The sequence below is a fragment of the Eurosta solidaginis genome, chromosome X (assembly GCF_040869045.1).
Source record: "Eurosta solidaginis isolate ZX-2024a chromosome X, ASM4086904v1, whole genome shotgun sequence".
NCBI lineage: Eukaryota > Metazoa > Arthropoda > Insecta > Diptera > Tephritidae > Eurosta > Eurosta solidaginis.
The window spans coordinates 4,916,377-4,939,401 of record NC_090324.1 but is presented as its reverse complement, the minus strand read 5'-3'; the positions used below and the strand labels follow the sequence as shown (position 1 = coordinate 4,939,401).

Sequence of the window (23,025 nt, the reverse complement as noted above, 5' to 3'; positions counted from 1 at the left end):
CTTATGGTAGTGCCGGGGTTAGTGACCTTGAGGTTGGTTGGGTGAGGCGCGTTCTCGCTACCGTGCATATATATTATAAATTATGTATTATATTATTAATTAGTGCTGTCAGAATGGACGTGATTTCGAGCAGCTCATGCATATTTAACAAAACTAGTAGGATTGCGGTGTGTGGGAGGTTGGAACGGACGTGATTCCAAGCCACCCAGCCAAATCATTGCGTATTTAATTTAGTCAGTAGATATTTTATGATTGCGTGGATACACTCACATTAATCAATGTTTGGCGGTGCCTGGAATCGAAACTTCTCTTTTCAGCGCAACGGAGTTGCGATTTGTAAAAATAAAATGTTATTTTATAAACAAAGTATATTAAAATAAATAGATCAAGTGCCAGCGAAGCAGAATTTTCAGATTTGAGAAGCTCTTCACGACGGGTTCTATCTGCATGTACCTTAATGCTAAATGTTTCGTACAACCCTGTCGTGTGTTTATTGGTCAGCTGATAGGTAGTGTGGTGAGTTCTTAGACTGAACATTTATATATGTATATACATTATGTATTTTGTCGTTGCACTAGTGCCGTAAGAAAAAGTTGATTTTATCTCATTTCGGGATTTTGTCAAAAAATCAAAAAAAATTTTTTTGGTTTTTTTTTATTTAAATGAGAGCATAATGAGTTTCTAAGGAGGTTATTGCCTTTATTTTTTGTGCGTAAGTATGTTTTGGGACTGCCCGAGGCGTCAGTATTGGTAAAAACAAAAACGATCCCGATTTTGTTTCTCTTGCGGGTTTTCGGTACCAGCGTGCGTCATTTGATGCAGCACTAAAAAAATGAGCAAATACCGCATTTGTAGCATTACCGCATTGGTAGATTTACCAACTTTCTTTACCCATTTTCATTTTCTACTACTTCTATCACCAAATCCCTAAAATCTAACAACATTTCAATCTATTTGCATTGAAACTAAATACTGTGATCATTTGGTAAACATATTGATTTTAAGGGCACACCCAAATAACATTAAGAGATGACACTTACCCAAACGAACTCAAAAAAGAAATAAATTTGTTTATGAAATAAATGTAGTAAATGAGCACGCAAAAATTTTTCTGCGCTATTTTTCTCATTTTTTAATGAAAATAAAGTTTTAAGCTAACCGTAGCATGCCGAAATCGGTTATTTTGTGGCAATATTTTTGGTTCATTGGAAAATTGTTGTGGTAGTTAGAAGTTTTGGTATGTAATTTATTATGTGATTTGTTTGTTTTACAATAAATTGTGAATTTTTTGGTACAAATTTAACTGTAGTTATTGTTTTCTTGAAACTTCTACTACCATTTTTCGTCTACCAACATTTTGCTTTAAAGAGTCCGCGCACTGGTACCCAGCAGCAACGACCAAAAAAGTGAACATTCAAACAAACATATGTATGGAATGTAAATTTCAATGGTATTGAAACAAACGGGAAATAAATCGACTGATTCACTGATTCTTTTCTCCGTTACTTCATTCTTTTGAAATTTACGGCGCGTGGGTAGCGTAAGCTAATTGTGGACGAGAAAAAAATGGTAAGTAACTTTCATATTTTCTTTTATTTCTTATAAATAAGTTTTCTTGTATTTTCTCATTACCTATTAATTAATCCTCTTTTATTTTTTCAGGTGAAGATGGGCTAGGACACCGGGTCGATCGGGGTTTTTCTGGTTTGTAGGTTACCGGCATCGCAAAGGGGTGCTCCAACGGCGGCGTCGGCCGCGCCGTCAGTTGTCACACCTTTGCGATGCCCATTGATGCAATTTATTAATGGATTTTCTTTTATTTCGTTTCAGGTATCCTATTGTTTCGAAAATGGAGTTTATTACTGCCAAGTTGGAAAATAAACGTGGCGAGGGACTATAATTTGAAGATGATGAGGAATGTATGAAATTTCAGACTTAAAGTACTATGCGGAAACGTCGATTGCTATTTTATTATTTTTACATGCTGCAAGCGCTGCGTACCAGCTAGTTGCCCACTGCGATTGCTACAATGATTTCCGTAACTGCACATCTGGTGGATTTACTTACCAATGCTATTGCGTTGGCATTTCCACAAACTTGCCGGCACAGTAAACGTAATATCACCCATTAATGCTCCTGCAGATAAATTTTGGTGATCATCAGTATAATAGGGCTGTCACTAACAAAAATTTTAAAGTTATCTGGTATAACCAAAAATCTCCGAGAAAGCTCATGAAATTGTTGCGATGTCCCCACTTGCTGTCAAAGCTGAAGTTGCTGGTTATGGGGTGAATGTTATATCGAGTATCGCTTTGCAGAAAGGCTTAGTTTGTAAGCAATGGTACCGATCTGCTTAATTAAAGCCAAATATATATTTTTTTTTTTTTTTTGTTTGCACAATACCATAGGACGTGGGAGGCACCAACAGGACGACATGATTTCCAGGAAAAAACACACCATTGGGATTTAGGTGGATGGTATTTAAGAGGAGTCGTGTGTATCTGGTTTTCAAAAAGTTTAACCCTTTACGGTGTCCACTAGTGTTTTCGAACTAGCAGAGGCTATTTCCAAGTACATACCCTTTTACTGTCTGTGATATCATCCATGCGCGTGTACATTATATACATATATTATAATAAGGGGCTCATTGGGGGATCGTATGGGCTCCTATATCAATGCGCACGTGGTGGAGAAAAAACTACGGAGCTGGTGAATTCTCACATATATGTTTTTGTCGTGTACACAGTATGGACCGTCCATCCAGCGCATTTTTCTTTGTGTTGTTAACTGGGGATAGCACATATCCAATGGCAATGGCTTCCCGCAATAGTAAGTTCCCAATAAAACAGAAGATTGCGGTGCATCTTGAAGATGCGGTGACGTAGAAGTTAATCGTCCAATTGGTGACGATAATAAAGTTATCCTGCTAACATTCAATTCCGTTGGTAAATTATTTCCAATTGGTTTGGCCAGTGGAGCCTTGGCATTATTCTCCACCGGCATTAAAACAACTTAAAGGCAAATAATGTGTGTGTGTCGGGAAAAGCACGTCGAATTAGAAATTGTGAGTAAATATGAAGTTCGGTGAGAGCGATTTGTTGTCGAAATTTTATTAAACCTTGTTCGTGTATAGAGACCATCTCTGAAGAAACGGAATCGTGCTGTATTCTCTGACTGCAGCCCAGCTAGTGTATCTTGCGTGCATTGAGACATTTCGACAGCCTGTATGGTTTTGGAGGTCTATAGTTGGTATTGACGGGCTTGGATATTTCCTGAAGGGCCCCTTTTATCTTGTTGGCTTCAGTAGAAGCATTATAGAGCTTTGAAGTGGATGTACGTCCAGTACCGTAGGAACCTAGTTGAAATATTATCGCTGTTCCCACCTCGTTCAAGTGAAGTTGAAGCAAGGTTCGTATAAATGTGCAACCCAATAACTATGGCAATTTAGTTCAAATTCTGTATATAATATAAACTGTGTATAATAGAAACTGCCACGTATTGTTTGAGCAAAGACACGAAGTCGATCAAACGGGTGCTGAATTTAGTGGACACGTAACATTGGGAAAAGAAATGGGCGACCATCGGCGAAGCACTGCTACAACAACAACAACAACAACCCTCGGCGAAATCTGTAAACGGGCACCTATCTCAAGTTTGGAAAAGAAAAAGGTAAGCGGCGTTGATGACAAATGTCTGATACCAAATAAGTGTTTTGAGTTGTACATTTGTGTATTGTAATGAGGAATTTCAAGCTGCATTTAAATATTTAAATAATTTATAATATTCAAATTGTATTACCTTACTTTGAACCCACTACAATTAAGCTGTTTAGATTAACGAATTGTTATTTACCTAAATAAATAATCGTGCGCTTAGCTTAATCATCAAGTATTGCAGTATTAAATGAAATCCTCTGATCTTTTTAATTTATGTGGTTAAGTACTTTACCCATGCCACTATAGAGAAAGTGGATATGCACCCGTTTTATATGCATAATAATTATATTGTTGCTTGCACCATAGCAGGTCACATATTTGGTGAATTATTTAATTTTTATAGGAAAATCAATTCACATGCGAGCTAGTCGCTAAGCATTGCTGAAGAACATGTACATTGTACGGTTGAGCTAATGAGGCTGCCCGAAGGCACGTCCATAGCTTAAATACCCCATACTTCCGAGTCCCTATCAGTTAGTACCTACCAATAATAGTTAAATAAAGTTGTATTTGCTATTAGATTTGCTTATCAATTAAACAGTCCCAAAATATGTAACGAGTTAATAAATCGGGAAAAATTTAGTAGTCTATTAGTCGTGATAATAAATTTGTAAGTGCCAACATGTTTCGGGGAAATAATTCGTTTTCTACTGAATATTTCGTGAATTGATAAGGATTCATATCGATTTCGTAATTCCTTCAGAATTTGTTTGAAGAATGCCATGTGTGAGAATCTTATTCAAAAAATGCACTATCTCAAATTTTGTTCCCAAAACTCCCTATATGAGCATAAGTTCAGTGCATTTTGTCAGAAGAGGGAGTTAATGAAAAGCATTCCGGAATGAAGCGTTCCTCAATCTAACTCTAATATAGGACGGTTTGGTGACAAATCCTGAATTGGGAAATTTTTGACAAATACTTTGGGATAGCATGATTTTGAACAGGCAGCCGGCATGGGGTGATACGCCACTCAGCGGCCGCAATGAACTGACAAAAACAAAAACAGAAAATGGCTTATTGTCTTAGAGCTTTATATTCCTACCTTGACTTTGACAGAAGAGTCAAGCTTTTGTGCGGTCCTGCTACTCAGAGAGTGTTCACCTTTTTATTCCGAAATTTGGGAAAGCTCTTTTCCGTTTAGTATTCATGGAAGCGATCCTGATAAACAGTGAATTTACAATATTCGGAATATGTTCTTTGATTCTACCTCACGAGGTCCGAATATGCATAATATTCCAACTATAAACCGATTCTCCAAATTCTGAAATGGAGACAAATGTTCCGAACATATGGAATTAATAGAACAGAAGGTCGACTTTTAATGTTTAGGCCAGCAGGCTAACCCCAAAGGGAAAATTAAGGGCCGGCCACCCTAATGCAATTTAATACAAAACCGCTTATTTATTACGGCCGTTAGCAATTATACTAAAAGAAAAATTGACGTTTCGTTAAGTTACCCCGCCAAAGGCCTGTTAGCTTTGGGGGATAAACGGAACGCGTGGAATGGAACTCGGTCACTTGGAAGGAAGCAGCCACAGTTTACGCACGCTCGAACGTCTTGAAGCCGCAAGTTTTTAATCACAAGTAAAACATCACCGCCAGAACGCAGAGTCCCTGAGTATATTAAAGGTAACATTGTAGCAATTGCATGCTTGCTCCTTTAAACTCTCTTTCTGTTATTTTCCTATGCATATTTTGTGAAATAAAGTCTATTGAAAGTTTAATATTAATCACTGCCTTTTCTTCCTAACTTCCATCGAGAGAAACTAGTTTGGAGATCGCCAACTCAAGTTTTCATGGTCCTTTAGCGCCAGTAATCAAAACCGAAAGACAAATACAGTCCATTAAGGCAAAGCCATTAATATTCAGCACAAATATAAGCGTTGACTACAAAGCCATTCCGGATACCAGCAACGGAATTTGTACAGCGTCAGAATTCATCAAATCAATATTAAAAGCGTTTGGTTAAAAGGTATACGCTCAAATTAAAAGTGATACAACGAAATAAGTGGTTAAGGTTTTTTTGCATATAAATCACATGCGGTGATAAAAAATTGCAAAAAGTGATCCAAGAAAAAAGTGGTAAAAATTTTGTTTAATATAAATCACACGTGGTTCTATGTACCGGAGCGACTCGGGATTTTTCCCGACCAAGGACTGTCATTTCAGTGTGACCCCATTTAATTTGTTTTGTCCCTCCCACAAATTGTCATCCTCCCAGCAGCTCCTTGCAGCAGGACTGCTACATATTCTCTTACTCCGGGAAGGTATCGAACCCAATCCGGGTCCGTCTCCTGACCCCGGTCCAGAGAAATGGTTTTGCTGCATTTGCCAGAAAAGAATCTTTTTAGGACGGTCATACTCTGTTCAGTGTGTCTCGTGCAAGGGATGGTTGCATCGGACAGGTTGTTCTGGGCTTGATCCCAAAACCCGACGTCCACGTAACTTTTATAAATCTTTTGTGGCTCCTTGCTGCTCACGCCCAAGGGCGTCCCGTAGTCTACGCCTAAGCGCCCCTCCACTACCTTCCAGCAGCCTCGCTGCTCAGCAAGCCACAACAAGTACCCGCTGCTGCTCGCTCCCCACGGCGCCAACAACTCAAACAGCTGATACCACTCATAACTACTACCTTCGTAGTAGATCTGGTAGCAATGCTGATCATCAGCCCCTGCCCCCGTCTTCTTCTCCCCCCCCCCCCCCCCCCCCCCCTCTTTTCAGGCAGCAATCGTGCAGGTCAGGGAAACAGACTCTTAGTCCCTACCTCCGTTTGCACCGTCTGCCAGCACAGAATATATAGGTTTGCGACATCCGCTCAATGCAGCTCCTGCCTTGGGTGGTGCCACTTTCCTAGATGTTCTGGTCTCCGCGACGGCAACCCCTCGACGGGTTTCATCGCGCCATGTTGCCAGGTCGCAAACCCAAATCATCCGGGTACCCCAATGCTTGCCCAAGGGCGCCCAGTCCCAAGGCCACAACAGCAATTGCGTCCTGGCCTTCCACAACCTAGGCGTAGTCACCCGTCACTTACCCCTAGAGTGGCGGCGTCACCCCTCATGCACTTCAGAATTCTGCAGTTAAACTGTAATGGACCAACTGGGAAGATTACGGAGATAGTCGATTTCATGAAGCGGCACAACATCCGCATTGCGGCGATTCAAGAGACTAAACTCACAGCAAGATCTGCATTGCAGACCTGCTCTGGGTATAATGTCCACAGGAAGGATCGCGAGAGCGGAAATGGAGGCGGCCTCGCGTTTATTATACACCACTCTGTGCAATATCATATATTTGATCCTGGCATCGACCGCAGGGACAATGTCTTAGAACGTCAAGGCCTATCTGTCCGGTCAGGCGATGCAAATCTAGAAATCATCAACATCTACATCCCTCCTGTCACCTGTTGCCCCAGTGGATACCGCCCTAAAATCGAGGCCTTACTCACTGGCAACAATCGCATTATCTTAGGCGATTTCAATGCCCATCACGACCTATGGCATTCAAACTTGCGGGCGGACAGTAGGGGTGAGATGTTGGCGGATCAAATAGAAGAAACGACGTTCTGCACAATAAACGGAGACGCCCCCACACGTATGGTAGGAAGCTGTCATAGCTCGCCAGATATCTCAATCGTGAGCGCAGAACTCGTAAACTGCGTCAACTGGCAGCCGATGGTAACATTGGCATCCGACCACCTGCCCATACTTATTTCGTTCGAGCGTACCGCCGACTTCATCGTCACCAAAAAACGCACTTTCATAAACTTCAATAAAGGAAAGTGGGAAGAATATAAATCTGCAACAGACAGCAGCTTTGCTGCCCTCCCTATCCCGACTGATGCCCGCCAAGGGGAGCGTGCCTTCCGTAAGGTCATTGAATCCGCCGCGGCACATTTCATTCCCGCCGGGAGAATTCCCGAAATCCGGCCCCATTTCCCGGCGGAGGCCGCGAGCTTAGCGAGGGAACGCGACCTTATAAGACAGCTTGATCCAGGCGACCCCCAAATAAGGGATATAAACCAACGTATCAGATTGCTTGTGGACGAACCCAAGCGGGCGAAATGGGAAGAGCACCTAAGAGGTTGTAACCTCTCTACCGGTGTAGGTAAACTTTGGTCCACCGTAAAGCCCCTATCGAATCCGACTAAGCACAAAGACAAAGTTTCCATCGCCTTTGGCGATAAGGTGCTGTCGGATGCGGAAAAATGCGCGAGCGCTTTCTGCCGACAATATATAATGCATCCTACGGTCGACAAAGATAGACGGAGAGCCAATAGACACGCACATAAACACAAATTCAGCGCGTCACCAATCACCATCACAGCTAGAGAGGTTGAGGACGCCATTGGTCGCGCTAAACCATCCAAAGCAGTGGGCCCAGACGGCATAGCCATGCCGATGCTTAAAAACCTATGGAAAGAGGGTTTCAAATATTTAGCGCATGTCTTCAACCTGTCTCTCCCCACCTTTGCCATACCCGAGAAATGGAAAATGGCCAAGGGGGTCCCGCTACTAAAGCCTGGGAAACCAGCTAACGTAGGTGAGTCATATCGTCCGATATCTCTCCTATCGCCAGTGGCAAAGACGCTTGAAGCCATTTTGCTCCCTTACTTCCAAGCACATTTGCAGCTAGCCCCTCATCAGCATGGCTTCAGAAAACTCTATAGCACTACCTCCGCGCTAAATATCATTAGCACCCAGATAAATTGCGGTTTGAATCAATACCCCCACCATAGAACAGTACTCGTAGCGCTAGACCTATCAAAAGCCTTTGATACGGTCAACCATGACTCATTACTGCAAGACCTGGAAGGGTCTACCCTTCCCCCATGGGGTGGACCGCAAATTATCTGGGTGGTCGGCAGGCATTTGTGCAATTCAGAAACGAAACATCAAAACCAAGGAGAATTAAACAAGGGGTGCCACAGGGTGGTGTCCTATCCCCACTTTTGTTTAATTTCTACATATCTAAGCTACCTTCACCACCGGAAGGAGTCACAATCGTTTCCTACGCCGATGACTGCACAATAATGGCCACAGGCCCAGGCCCAGAGATCGATGAGCTATGCAATAAAATAAACGGCTATCTCCCTGATCTCTCCAGTTTTTTCGCCTCGCGAAACCTGGCATTGTCACCGACTAAATCTTCCGCGACCTTATTTACAACATGGACGCCCCAAATGTCGACCATATTGAACATCTACGTCGATGGCACTACGCTACCGACTGTCCTACACCCCAAAATCTTGGGTGTGACGTTTGATCAGGATCTACATTTTGGTGCGCACGCAACCGCAATTGTTCCGAGAATTCAGAGCCGTAATAAAATCCTCAAATCCCTTGCTGGCAGTACCTGGGGAAAAGACAAAGAAACGCTCATGACCACATACAAAGCAATTAGCCAGCCGATTACGTGCTAGGCGTCACCCATATGGTCGCCAAGCCTAAAAACTACCCACTGGAAGAAACTACAGGCCTGCCAAAATACTGCTCTCAGAATCGCCACGGGCTGTCTTCTTATGTCCCCAGAACACCATCTGCATAATGAGGCGAGAATACTCCTCATCAGGGAGAGAAATGAGATGCTGACCAAACAGTTTCTGTTGAATACCCAGAAACCTGGGCATCCCAACAGACATCTGATTGACGAACCAGCACCGCCTAGGGGCCTAAGGAGTCATCTTCGTAAGCATTTTGAGGAAATACGGCACCTGAGAGCCCAGCCGTATGAAGCGAAAAAACACAAGCAGGTCCTTGGTGAACTCCATAGACAGGCGTCGGACCTTTATGTCGGGAATTGCCCGGTGAATCCAGTACTTGAAGAAAAATATCCAGAACTCGCGGAAGAGGAACGCATACTCCCCAGGGAAACGCGTGTCACTCTTGCTCAACTTCGTTCTGGATACTGTAACAGGTTAAACTCTTACCTATCCAGAATCAACCCCGACATACAAAATGTATGCCCCGCTTGCAATGTGTCCCCACATGACACCAACCATCTCTTTAATTGTAATGTGGAACCAACGCCTCTAACACCCCTTTCACCCCTGTTGAAACGGCAAGTTTCCTTGGACTCCCGTTAGAGGATATTGATGACAATTTGTGATCGGTCGCGGCTATTAGGTGGGGCGAGCATTGCTACAACAACAACATTAAAAATTACTAAATAAACAGTGCTATTACAAAGCCTTTTGTCTATCCAATACTCTCCCCCACCCGTGGTAAGAGGTATTTGACACAGCCTAAGGCTAGCAGTCAGTGGCCTAAAATCTTAGTAATTTTCCTTAAAACGTTCCACTGCACTGAACTTTCGGTTCTTGCAACCATCGAGTTTATAAATCATTAAACAAATTCTGAGCTTATTCGTGACAAAAAGGTGCTTGTCCAAACTTCCATGACACCATTTTGGTCGTTAGCAGAATATTGAAAAACTCGCCAACACAGTGCTTTCTGCTCGTTTAAAAATTTAAACGTGCAAACACAAACGCTCATATTGCAATAGACCATTTATTGGCTCTAGCTACACGCGTTAATTGTGGCAAACAATTTTGCTTTGGACACTTAGCGCCAGCAATATTCATTTTAACGGAGGAGACATAACCTCACATATTATATTGCACACCGGTCACATATACAGGCTCACTGGTCTTTCTTTTCAAATACAATATCTTCTTTTTCTTTTAAAAGCAATATAAATTGGGTTCGAGTCGTTTAATCCCCACATTTATATTAAATTTTTCGTTCACTGTATCTTTATATCACATATTTATTATACTTATATCACACACACGTATATAATTATTTTTCATAGAATCTGGTATTCAGTGGCGAAGAGCTGAAAATAAAACTTTCTTGCATATACATACATATATATTTGGTTATAATAAATTTTAAAAGATCGTAAAGAGGTGATTTCAAAATATTTCTTTTGCGTTAAAATTTTTTGAGTGGTGGTGTTAGGTTATTGAAACCCTTCCCTTTGCTTCTGAGCATCAAACTCGAATTTTCTAATTAGGCCCTGCGTAATAATTATTCTCTGTTAAATATCAAACGATATGGAGAAATTCATTAAAGCAGCTGATGAGGTGGACAGTTTGAGGCTGAGTTCAACAACAGACCTCAAGCTGAACACACAAAATATACTCTAGCCATTCACCAAGAAGAGTTAAAGAATAATTGGAGAAAGGCAAAGCTAGCTTATGAGGATCTCTTGTACTCTGAAACAGCAGAGAAAAAGGTGTTAGCGCAGGCCAAACCGAAATACCAAGCGACGTATTCCGCATATGTACGCGGCAGTTCAACCATGGCTGTATTAATAGCAAAGCTAACTAAACGCGATAAGGAGGGAGAAGGGACACCTGATCCAGAACACAGCATTCGACTACCTCCGTGCGATACGGATGTATTCAAAGGTGACTACCTCTCCTGGCCAACGTTCCGTGACATGTTCACGGCAATATACATACGGAATAAGCGCCTCACCCCAGTTGAGAAGTTATTTCACCTCAACCAAAAAACGCAGGGTGAGGCAAGAGATATAGTTAAAAAATGACCACTTACAAACGATAGGTTTGACACAGCGTGGAAGAATTTAGGGGAAAGATTTCCAATTAAAAATATTATTTAATCTTGAAAGCGTAGAAAGTGAGTGTGGCACCGCGATCAAAACACTTCAGCGGGAAATAAATAACTGCATCTCAGCTCTAAAAGCTCATCAAATTGAGATATGATATTGGGATGCGACATTCACATATCTATGCTCCACCAAACTATCCGAAAGCACGCTAGCTTTATGGGAACAGACCATAGAGAATAAAACTGAAATATCGAAATGGGAAGTCTCGGGATTAACAGGTAGCAAAAATACCAAAGCTCCCAAACAACCACCACCCAAACATAACAATGATTCGTCTCAAAAGAAAGTAGGCGCCTACCAAGCAAGTGTAGCTAGAAACACTTGCAGATGCTGTAAGAAAAACAACCACAAGCTGTCACAATGCCAAAGCTTCCAACGGCTCTCTGTCGTAGACAGAGTGGCGTTTATAAAAGACAATAGGGAATGTCTGAATTGCCTCTCGGCAAAACACACGTGCTCCTTTAATTGTAGCATTTGCCATCTAAGGCATCACACACTCCTGCATATTCAACAAAATGCGGGCACGAGTGCAAGACCAACCACAACCCAACAAACACAGTTAAATCAAATACCATCTACTTCGGCACAAGCCCAGGCCCAACGTCAGTTTGCGACGGCAAATAATCAACCAACCAACTTCAATTCCTGTTTCGCGAATACAAGCAAGGGGGTTCTATTAGGTACTGCGCAAGTCAATATCTTTTATAGCAACGAAAACTTTACGGCCCGCGCCCTAATAGACTCCGGCCCAGAGTGCCCGTTCATTTCAATGAACAATTAGATCTTATTCTGGGTGGGGATATTTACGCACAGGTAATGCTAGGCGGTATACGGAAAAATGTTCTAGGCACCCTCCTTGCGCAGGAAGCAGTATTTGGCTGGATATTAACTGGCCAAACGGAAACGGCCAGCCCAGCCGGCAGGTGTGTGTCATTTTTTAATGAGGTATCGCTGGACAAACAAATAGCGTAATTTTGGGAGCTGGAAGACATTCCCAAAAACCATATTTATACCAAAGACGAAAACTACTGCGAGGAGTTGTATCAAAAAACCACCAAGAGAAATGAGGATGGCAAATATATCGTGTCTTTGCCTTTTAAGCAGGATTTTAAAGAGAGTATCTCATTAGGACCGTCGCATAAGAGCGCGTGCTCACAATTTTTCAGAAATGAAACCCGGTTAGCGAAAAATCCCGAATTGCAGACGGAATATAACCGAGTCATATCAGAGTACGAAACGTTAGCTCATATGGCACGGGTACAAGAGCATGTTCCGGCAGATACATGCGATACCTATTTTTTACCCCATCACGCAGTAATTAAGGAAGAAAGCACCACCACTAAAGTGAGAGTTGTTTTTAACGCCTCCTGTCCCACTGCTAATTGAATCAGTTTAAATGATGTCCTTCATTCAGGCCCAGTCCTTCAGAGTGATCTAACGATTCTCATACTCCGTTGGAGATTGTACCGATACGTATTCAACAGTGACATCGAAAAGATATACCGGCAGATATTGCTAGAGCCCAGGGACACCAGGTATCAACGCATCGTCTTCAGGTCATCCACCAGCGAACACATCAGCATATACGAATTGAAGACGGTGACCTTCGGAGTGAACTGCGCGCCCTACCTGGCCATAAGGACCCTTCTTCAATTAGCAGAGGACGTAGAGGGAACCTATACCATCGCATCGGACATCCTACGACAGTTTATGTATATCGACGACGTTTTAGCGGGCGGACACACCATTGCCACCGCCACGAAGGCACGGGACGAAATCCAAGCGGCATTACAATCAGCCGGCTTCTCCCTCTGGAAGTGGACTTCAAATTGCGATCAACTACTGTAAGGTATTCCAAGATCGCACTTATTAAATGAAAACTTTTTAAACTTTGAGGATGCTAGCATGGTTAAAGCCTTAGGGATCAGGTGGAATGCCCACTCTGAGAACAATATTGTCTGCTATAGCAAAATTATTTGATCCACTAGGTTGGCTAGGGCCATTTATTATTACCTTGAAAATCGTTATGCAAGGTATTTGGCTGGAAAGCACGGGCTGGGACGAAGCCTTATCTCCCGCGATATTGGATAGATGACATGATTTTTTAGAAAGCTACAGACATATTGAAAGCATTCGTATACCACGTTGGGTACAGTTTTCCCCGGTAGCGAGCAGCGAACTACATGGCTTTTGCGATGCTTTCTAGAAAGCATACGCAGCCGCAATATACCTGAGGGTACAAGTTGATAATCATGTGTTCGTAAATCTGCTTTTCGCAAAAACCCGTGTAGCCCCGGTGAAGACTATTTCTCTACCCCGCCTTGAACTATGTGGTGCGGTTCTGTTAGCAGAAATAGTACAGTCAGTCGCGAAAAATCTTAATTTTAACAACCCTACAACCTATCTATGGACGGATTCGACAATCGTCCTTGCGTGGATTCGCAAGCCCCATGCTCGTGGTCCACTTTCGTTGCCCATAGGGTGACAAAAATAATTGACAAAGTAGGGAAAGAAAACTGGCTTCATGTCGACTCGGCATCAAATCCGGCAGATCTCGCAAGTAGGGGTATACCCGCTGAACATCTTATCAACAAAGCCCTGTGGTTGGATGACCCTCCTTGGCTTCATGAAGATAGCTCAAATTGACCTACCCAAGAAACAGAATATACCACCACGTCAGAAGAAAAGCGGGTCCAGGTACACTCATCAATAGTAGATACAGACTCTGATATCCTCACAAGATTTTCTGACCTCTCGAGAGCTTTGAAAGTACTATCCTACGTCTGGCGATTCTTTCAAAGAACTAACCCAAAAGCAAGAGCCTCATTTCAATCGAAGTCTTGCTCAATTTCGTCGAGTGAAATAAAAGCAATGACCCAACGTTTGACTATTATCTGTCAAAAGAGGCATTATGGGGAGGAGTATTCAGTTTTGAAATCTAAAGAACGTATAGGAGCAAAGAGCGAGGTACTACCTCTGAACCCATTCTTAGATGAAAAGGGGGTCATGAGGGCAGGCGGACGCCTTGGAGCTTCCGAAGATATCCCGTACAACAAGCGACACCCAGTTATTTTGCCGTATAATTGCCATTTCGCGTCTTATCGTAAAATTTACCCATAGGATCTCACTCCATGGGGAAAACCAACTTATGCTACGCCTCATCCGTATGCAGTATGGGATACCACGAGCCAAGAATATGATAAAATCGACGATCCACAATTGCAAGGAATGCACGATTTACCGAAAACGTGTTCAAACACAGCTAATGGGAATTTTACCCAAGGAGAGAACTACGTACTCACGGGCATTCACAAATACAGGAGTCGATTTTGCGGGACCCTTCGATATAAAGAACTTTCGGGGACGAGGTTGTAGAGTGTCGAAGGGGTATGTATGCTTGTTCGTTTACTTTGCAACGAAAGCGATTCACCTGGAACCCACCTCCGACCTCAGCACTCAATCATTTTTAGCAGCATTTGCGAGGTTCGTTTCGCGAAGAGGCTGCCCTAGTAAGATGTTTTCCGACAATGGCACGAATTTTGTCGGGGCTTCTAGAGCACTTAAAGGGGAAATGAGGGAATTCCTAAAAAATTCCCGCGATTACACCATATCCAAGTACTCCCATCAATCCTTATCGTGGCACTTCATTCCCGCATCAGCTCCTCACATGGGGGGACTGTAGGAGGCGGGAGTGAAAAGTTTTAAAAGCCACTTCACAAAAATCGCGTCAAGTTGCAAATTCACCTTTGAGGAATTTGCGACTTTGCTATGCAGGATCGAAGCCTGCCTCAACTCCCGACCATTGAGCCCTGCGTCAAGCAATGCATCAGACCTGGAGCCACTAACCCCAGGTCACTTTTTGGTAGGAGGACATCTCTTATCTCCCCAGAACCTGACGCCAGCGAAAACTCTGCCTCAATCATAAATTGATGGCAAAAGTTAAAATCCGTACATCACTCCTTCTGCAAGAGGTGGAAATCGGAATACCCCTCTGAACTGCAGAAAAGAAATAAATGGAGATCCCCCAAAACGAACCTGAAAATCGGGGACCTGGTCGTAATCAAGGAGGACCACTTGTCTCCAAACGAATGGAGACTCGGACGGGTGGTCAAATTACACCCAGGAACTGACGATCGCGTCAGAGTGGTGGATATCATGACGATGAAAGGCCAGATAACCCGACCCTTGGTAAAACTCATCATCTTGCCCTACCAGCGCGATGAGGCAGAAGAATCTGCTGCATCCAATTAAAACCCTTGCCGATAGTATTCTACTTCACGAAATTCCAAACCAATGTTTCCACACAGTGAACATGGGCAATCTAGTGAAATTTCAATCGAGTAGTTTCACGCAATACATCGAGCAGTTTTACTACAAATTCAACAATTAGCCAGTCGAAATCAAACAAGTATCATATGTGCAGGTACATACACATGTACTGTTGGGCAATTAACGAAACCTTTTTTTCAGCTGAAGTGTGTAAGTACTTCGCAGACCCTTTCTCTGAATTAGGAAAGGAATATGCATTTTGCAAAACAACAACGGGTCACGTTAATGAATCAGCGAGCTCTGATAAGATCATGCATCAATATCGGCTAACTAGAAAGGAGAGTGACATAGATGTTAGGATAACGAGCCAGAAATCTAATAACGCATTGACAGTATTTGCACCACATTGATAGCGGGTGCTTAACGCTATCAGGACTACATTTCAACAAAAAATTTCTTTACGTTTAATCATATACTATAATACGCTTTACGAATAATTTCATCCTACTTTGTTTAAGAACACATGTAGATTGTATCTTAACGTATGTTGTTTACAACACATCTCCAAAACCAGCATGCCTTTTATCAAATGCAATCCTCATCTACCTTTTAACAAGATTTAAGCAGTCTCACAACAAAATTTACCGAATTATGGAATATACAAAAATGTTCGCCAAAGGAAGTGTCAATGTAATGCCAAATTTTAAAACCATTTTAAATATATGTGAAATCGATACTCCACGCTGGACAAAGTTTAGATCGGTTCGATTTCACATGCTTTTCAGAATGATTTTAAAGGTGTGGTTAACAGATTATTGAGCTACGAGGAAACAACGATAAACCGAGTAGTGGTTGGGGTTATCTTAAGATATTTAGGTCGAAGGGGCGGTAGGATTGTACGTAGGGCCCTCCCATCTACATAACTCTAAGTGCTACAATCGTACAATATATGATCTTACCAAGCTATCTGAGTTTGGTATCATTTCTGGTTTCCGTTTTGCTGCTCCACTCCTAGAACATTGTATGGATGCATGTGCAACTATCTGTATGTGTTATCCGTGATTATAAAGTTTAGATCGCGCGCTGACCCTAAAAAGGCTTGCAGAAGTACTTTGCAAATGTATCTTCGAATACTATAAACATACTCACTACCAGAGACGAGGAGAAAAAATTGTAGTCAATACCAAACCAGATGTTTTTTTTTACTACTCTTAAGAAATACGCAGCTCTCGATTTTGACGTCTTATTGTATGGCAACTAGGGAGAAATTCGTAATTCGAATAATCCAAAACTGCTCGAACAAATTTGATATGCGGCAGTAACGCTACTAGCTCCCATTTGAGTTTTTCATTTGCCCGCATACATTGGATTTTTGAAAGTCGAAGTTGCTTGGTTGTCGATGGGATTTTCGCCCGTTCCCCATTTAGCATCCATGCGCTCCTTTTCGAAACGTGCAGATTCACGACGATCGTGCATAGTTGTTAATAAATTCCATAGCAATAATATGGCTAGGCCAACTAAAACAACAGCTGCTATCACACCCAAAACAATGCTCAACTTTAACACTTTTGGCGGACATTCGCGCTCTTTCTGTGCATGCACCTCGACTTTATCATTCACTTCACTATATCTAAATGTGAATTTGCAACCATCTTCATCATAGCACATACAAAGAAATTCATCCTTTACTTCATCAGTAATAATTTTCTCCTCACCCATGGATACAAAGGTGCCAGTGCAATTAGCAGCACAATCTTTATCATCCTTCAATGGGCCTGTTTTCTACATTTGACATTGTTCGCAATTCTTTAGCTCGTGGCAGCGCCCCGCGCAAGTAGGAAATTTTTTCACAATATTGTCCAGAATAACTACCCTCCTCTGTGGCTTTGCATTTGCACACGCCACATTCACATGCCGGCCCCCGGTTGCGATTCACTATTCCCCGAACAGATTTCATCACCATTTGGTGGTATACAAGTGTCATTCGAGACCCGACAACCGCAACCAGAACCCGTCCAACTTGTTTTGCGGACACAATGATTACATTCTCAAGTGCCATGTTCTGGACCAGAACACAACGAATTCCTATGACGTTCACATGAGAAACTACCACATTCACAGAATTTACCCCAAATAATTCTTCGGGAATTTGACGTTTCTCACATTCGCATACACCATATGCCACGATTAGTACAATCCACTTGTGTAGTATTATCGGAACGCAGCCCAAATCATTATCTTTGCCTGTATGAACATCGCTAGTCGAACACTCACAATTATGAACGAAGTGCATATCATCGAATCCGCAGATGCCACACATTAACGTACCATGATTATTACATTTGGATGAATGTGCCTCATAACCAATAGCACCAGGGCGTTCACAGGGACATGAACACAGCATTTGTAAATGGATAATTAAACTTTAATTCACTATTCTGCCTTAACTACATATAATTTGGGATCGAATTTTGGAATTTGCGCTTGGTTGGATTTTGGGTGTAACAAGCGTGCCAGCTTTCCAACCCATTCCAAATTATGATTGTAGGAAAATTTTTGTGTCCGGCATAAAATGGGAACATATGGTTGCCAAACTATCCACAGCCAGCTAAAGTATCAATTAATATTTGTTGTAGTAGCAGCAAATTGCGACAAATCGAATACTTTATAGCGGTTGTTTGACGCACTGGCTCCGACAGCAAAGACATGACCAAATAGACCACCATTCAAAGCAGGTATACGTATGCTACCACCAATGTCAGTACCCAAACCGAATGCGGTAAAACAAGTGCTAATTAGCGCTGCCTCACCACCAGACGAGCCGCCAACAGAACGTTTATAATCATCGGGATATGTAGTTTGCCCTATTAACCTATTACTCATCTCAGTCCATTTATTTTCCGCGGGACATTTGATGTTGCGCACCACTTTCTTTCATCAAACGGATACATTCTGCATCCGGCAAGCTACACTCCATTGGGCAACATTACACCATGAGGTGGAAAAGGAGAAAACCATCGAACAAGAAATTGAAGAAGCACCTAAGAATGGCCTACGTATCGCTTGGCTCTACAATGATCTACCACCTGTAAACACTGAGCAAACCCCTAGTAAAGTAGGGCACCACTTCAATTTAATGGAGCAAATGGATAAAAAATTTATTGGATTTTGTTGATACATTGCTATGGAATGATTTGACTACTTAATAAGCTGTAATTTTGGTTCCCGTATTAAGCGTGCAAGTGTAAAAGACCTTTGTAGTCTTTGGGGATTTGTTTCTCGCTCTGAGCCAGCAAATGATTCTAATTCAATTGCATGGTCCACCAGATCACGAATTTTCGGCACAAGCGTCTAATCAAGTTTGGCGATCAAATGCATTGGCATGGAAATGAAGCAAATAGAAACGGCGTTGCGCACTATGCCTCTAAGAATGGTAAGAAATTTAAGAACATGCTCGGAAAAATCTTCATCGTACCATAGCGGTGACCCCAGTGATGTTATGCAAATTCCACATAGGCTGCGATATACCAAGGCGCCTGGTGTTAATTTGTCTTCGCTAGCAAAAGATTGTACTAGTTTCAGGAGACGTTTATATTTTGGATTGTTAAAATTTTGTGTACATTATAGTTTTGTTGATGATTTCTTGCTGCTATCTATGTTTGAGGTTGTGGACGTTTATTGAGAACTTAATTCAATACTTTTTGAGTTTTAGTCGCTGTACTTACATTGCTATAAAATCGGAGTGCGAAGATGCCAAATCGCGTAATGCTTTAAGATTATTTATTTGAGATTCGCTACCAATTGCTAAGAGGCATTTGTGATAGGAACCCAGTCGTCGATGGCATTAACAGACAGTTTTTCTGTGACCATACGGTTGGCTATCATATTATTACTTCCGATATAATTTGTATGCGGCAGAAAACCTGAAATTAAAAGAAAAGACAAATTCATTAATAGTTATAAGAAATAACAAATCAATTACTATACTTACCGCTCTAACGTACAACCTCGTGGAATTTTTCACTATGACATTTCTCATTCAACACAAAATTCCCAACACCCGTGGCCGCAATTAACGAGCACTTGACTCACCCTGCACCATTTTAGGCCAAAAAGCCAAATGTACCAAATATTCTGGTAGGTCGTTAATAACAAATAAGACGTTGCTATTCAATGAAATACCAATTAAAAAAGTATACCAAATCGTTTACGAACGTATGAGGAGAAAGGGTAGTGTATTGTCACATACAAGGGAAGGGGTAATAACCGATCTAGCCACTAGTGTGATAATGTCCCCACATTAATCCAGCAAAGTTTTACACCTTATTGGTGGGAGCCCAGGGTGGTTTCTGGTAAACATCACCACAATTTATAGCAAGTTTCTGCAATTTAAAATACACTAGGGGACACAAAGATAACCCCAAATCTTGAACCTTTTTTCTAAATTTTGTATACCTAAATTCTAAACCTGTATACCTGGTTCTAAATTTTGTATACCTAAATTCTAAATCTGTATACATGGTTCTAAATTGTGTATACCTAAATTCTAAATTTGTATACCTGGTTCTGAAATTTGTATACCTAAATTCTAAATTTGTATACCTGGTTCTGAAAAATTTTATAAGTCAAAATTTTGAGGTAATCTCGTCACTCAGCCACTACCAGATATTTTTTTTGAAAAATCATCATTACAGACACGTATATAATATGACTTAATGAGTATAATTGCAGGCATCATGACCCCCAATACGGCCAATAGCACAAGGCATATTAAAAGAAGGCCAGCTGCTTCAAGGTCCCATGCCATTTGTGTTCGGCTAGGCATCCGATCCGTCTATGCCCAGTCTACCGTTCAAAGACGCCTGAGGAACGGATGCGTGAAGCTCTTCTGGGCAATTATTGTGGCAGAGAGATATTGTACGGGAGATGTCGGCGATGCGGCGAGAAACACCACACCACCCTTCACGCGGATGAGCAAACAAAAGCCTCACGTGAGCCGTACAAGCCATGGAGTGTACTAGTAGAGGAGGAAGAACGCGATCACCTCGAAGGGGCGTTGTCACTCTACGCCTCCGATATTGAGACGGAGGAGATCGACCGAGGAACCAGGGAGAGGGACATCTATTCCCAACCAGCCAGCAGGGCCAAACACTGCCCTTCCGACTCTCAGGCGGATCGGAATCACGGCTCTTCCGACCCCTGCTACAACATGAGCGCCAATAGTCAACCAGAACCCCTCACCGTCGCCGCCGACAACGACAACGCCCCCAGCTGGCCAACAGCAACACAAATCTCCGTCACGAAGCCATCACGACTAGCCCGCCTCGCTCTACGTCGACCGCCGCCTATTCGCGAGGGGTCATTGCCACTCGCCAGCTAAGGATGCCGCTAACGTTCCGCAGTGGACGTACAGGGCTGGACCCCGTCGCTGGACCGGTACTGCGGCCCATGATATCGATTCCGCCGACTGCTATAGTGAAAATTGAAGCTGGAGGACGACTTCAACTGGTTCGAGCGCTAATCGATGTTTGTTCGCCGTCAACCGTCATATCGGCCGACTTGGTCCGGGATCTGCGGCTGGACGAAACTCGAGTGAGTAGCCAGACAGGCTGTGTGGTGTGTCTGTGGGGGAAGTACGGCGACAACAAACGCATTGCGACCTATGCCGTCGTCACACCACATTTAAACCGCGTGGCGCCTAGTCGCAGCCTGGATCCAGCAATCGCGACTGTGTACACGCACATATGTCTCGCCGATCCAAACTTCTACGTCGCGTCGCCAGTTCGCCTAATTCTCGGGGCAGACGTATATGCCGACATCATGCTCAACCAAGTGCTGCCAGCGTCATTCGGTCCACTCTTGGCGCAAAGCACAATCTTCGGATTCGTGCTCTCTGGAGTATCCCGCGCCTAAAATGTCGCAGATATAAATATCCAAAAAAAAAAAGAATTAATTTTGAATTTGAATTTAAATTATGAATTTTGTGTTAAATAATATTTTATACTTTTGAACTCATGCGTACAGTCCGTCCATCCACAAATCTCTCATCTTTCTCCCTCTAGATATTGTGTACTCTAGCAGCAGGGCAAGGCGAGGTTGCGTACCGCAAGGGGACCGGCATGTTTAGGCCAGCAGGCTAACCCAAAAGGGAAAATAAAGGGCCGGCCACCCTAATGTAATTTAATATAAAACCGCTTATTTATTACGGCCGTTAGCACTTATACTAAAAGAAAAATTGACGTTTCGTTAAGTTATCCCGCCAAAGGCCTGTTAGCTTTGAGGGGTAAACGGAACGCGTGGAATGGAACTCGGTCCCTTGGAAGGAAGCAGCCATAGTTTACGCACGCTCGAACGTCTTGAAGCCGCAAGTTTTTAACCACAAGTAAAACATCACCGCCAGAACGCAGAGTCTCTGAATATATTAACGGTAACATTGTAGCAATTGCATGCTTGCTCCTTTAAACTCTATTTCTGTTATTTTCCACTGCATATTTTGTGAAATAAAGTCTATTGAAAGTTTAATATTAATCACTGCCTTTTCTTCCTAACTTCCATCAAGAGAAACTAGTTTGGAGATCGCCAACTCAAGTTTTCATTTAATATGCGCCCAAAAATATTTTTTAAATTTATTCAAAAAGCAATGTTTCGACGCTGCATGCAGTTGGATAGCATTTATGCATGCATTTCCTTGCACTCAAAATTAATGAGCTTTGATGCTGCATGCTTAGATTTTTAAAATTATTTGAAAGTTTTGAGGTTTTCATTCGAAGTTTGGAATAGTCGAGTGCTGTTCTTAAATATTCGGACTGACTTAATTCGGATTTCTAAAATCATAAATAATTTAACACTTCTAATATCTGGGGTAGATGAGTTTTCTCATCAGCGTTAGGCTTGCGATGGGCCTCGTTGCACGCCAACGTACAGGGCTGGACCCCGTCGCTGGACCGGTACTGCGGCCCATGATATCGATTCCGCCGACTGCTATAGTGAAAATTGAAGCTGGAGGACGACTTCAACTGGTTCGAGCGCTAATCGATGTTTGTTCGCCGTCAACCGTCATATCGGCCGACTTGGTCCGGGATCTGCGGCTGGACGAAACTCGAGTGAGTAGCCAGACAGGCTGTGTGGTGTGTCTGTGGGGGAAGTACGGCGACAACAAACGCATTGCGACCCATGCCGTCGTCACACCACATTTAAACCGCGTGGCGCCTAGTCGCAGCCTGGATCCAGCAATCGCGACTGTGTACACGCACATATGTCTCGCCGATCCAAACTTCTACGTCGCGTCGCCAGTTCGCCTAATTCTCGGGGCAGACGTATATGCCGACATCATGCTCAACCAAGTGCTGCCAGCGTCATTCGGTCCACTCTTGGCGCAAAGCACAATCTTCGGATTCGTGCTCTCTGG

At 42.7% G+C, this 23,025-nt stretch overlaps 1 protein-coding gene and 1 pseudogene across 1 annotated transcript in view; one reads left to right on the top strand and one right to left on the bottom strand.

Moving 5' to 3' along the window:
* The window catches only part of Ca-alpha1D (Ca[2+]-channel protein alpha[[1]] subunit D), a 6,221,746-nt gene that overhangs the window by 2,109,719 nt on the left and 4,089,002 nt on the right, over positions 1 to 23,025 (top strand). The window lies entirely within an intron of this gene.
* On the bottom strand, positions 16,965 to 18,500 carry LOC137234335 (integrin beta-PS-like; annotated as a pseudogene).